Genomic DNA, 1,526 nt, shown 5'->3' with positions numbered 1-1,526 from the left:
TACTAGTTTACACAGAAGTATATTTCTTCTTTTTAAAAGTGGTTGGCAGTTGAAACAATCATTGCATTATCTGGAAATAATTTAATCACCTTGAAGCAGGTATCAAGCCATTGACATGAGCTGCAGATTTAGCTGTTATAAGACATAGAAATAAGATTCATCAATCAAGGTTCTTAGCCATTCTATTCTAACGGTTAATAATAGTATCTATTCCTGATCTCTTCCACACTGCTGCCTATGCAGTTGCTTTGAAAATATTTTCAGTGGAAATGAACAATTAAAATGATGGAGTCTTCACTTCAGCAGCACTTAGGTTAAAACTGAAACATACAGAGAAGATTAGCATGTTCCCTGTGCAAGGATGACATGCAAATGTGTGAAGTGCTCTATATTTTTATGACATTGTTTGTGACACAGGGGATAAATGCTTTAGGTGATGGATATTCCATTCACCCTAACGTGTGAATTACATTATTGTGATTATTACACATGCTTGTATCAAATTACCATATAACCCATAAGTATTGATACTTACTATGTACTCATAAAATTAAAAATTAATTAATTAATATTAAATGGTGGCAAAGTTTCTAATATCAGATTAGAGTCTTTACTAATGTTTTTCATTGGCCCAATAATTTTATATGACTAGTCATTAACCAGGAGATTAATAAAATTACAGATTTATTGCCTCTGCCTTGTTTTGCATTGTAGAAGATGTGCAGAGATGACACCAGACTTGTATTTTTCAAATCCCACACTTACTTAATGTAAATGTATTTGTCTCGAGTCATAAAGATAGATAATGTGGGACCTGAAACAACACTGAAGATTTCCTGGTTCCTAGCCAGTACCTTTACAGTGCACCTCCAAGGCATTAGAAGTTCAAAACCTGGGTCAACTAGATATAAAATTATTATATTGTCATTTTTCAGGACTCTGTGAATTTCCATAGGACATTTCCATTTTCCAAATAATTTTGGAAGCCTAAGTTAACACCTGCTCCTTTTAAGAAAATGAAAAACATCTTTTCTCTTTAATAAATTCTCTTTGCTCCTACTGTAAGTGCCAAACAAAAGTACACAAGCTGTCAGTGTCTCCATTAAAAAAAATAAATAAAAAAGGAAGTGATCATCGAAACTTTTGCCAAGGTTTGGCTCTATTTTCTCCTCTTGGATGTAAGTGGTTACTTATTTTCAAAGTTGGAATCTTTCACATAATTGCAGATGCTACACTATACAGAAACATTGTAAAACTGACCCTGAAGCCACCAAGAAGATTAACCAGTAATTTGAACATATTTTACTAAGGTTAGTATATATGAAATGAAACAAGAAATACATTTGGTTAGAGCTCTGTCTCTTCAGTGAATTGTTTTAATAATGCTAGTGTCAGTGAGTTTTGAATGCACTTAGAAGTGTGCAAATACACACCAAATTACGTAATAGCCCGTGATCACTTGGAGCTAAGTGGATAGTGCCAATGACAAGCATTCCAGCCTGTATTTTACCCTGAAATCACAAGCT

The 1,526-nt window shown here is 33.6% G+C and overlaps 1 non-coding gene across 1 annotated transcript; it reads left to right on the top strand.

Moving 5' to 3' along the window:
- The first annotated feature begins 290 nt into the window (after positions 1–290).
- Positions 291–396, top strand: LOC135277845 (U6 spliceosomal RNA). Its single transcript, XR_010345426.1, has one exon. It is a non-coding gene; the product is annotated as a U6 spliceosomal RNA (small nuclear RNA).
- Positions 397–1,526: the final 1,130 nt, after the last annotated feature.

This window comes from Aotus nancymaae, unplaced genomic scaffold (genome assembly GCF_030222135.1).
Source record: "Aotus nancymaae isolate 86718 unplaced genomic scaffold, 86718_ANA_hifiasm-v0.15.2.pri h1tg000033l, whole genome shotgun sequence".
NCBI lineage: Eukaryota > Metazoa > Chordata > Mammalia > Primates > Aotidae > Aotus > Aotus nancymaae.
This window is presented reverse-complemented; position numbering and strand designations above follow the sequence as displayed.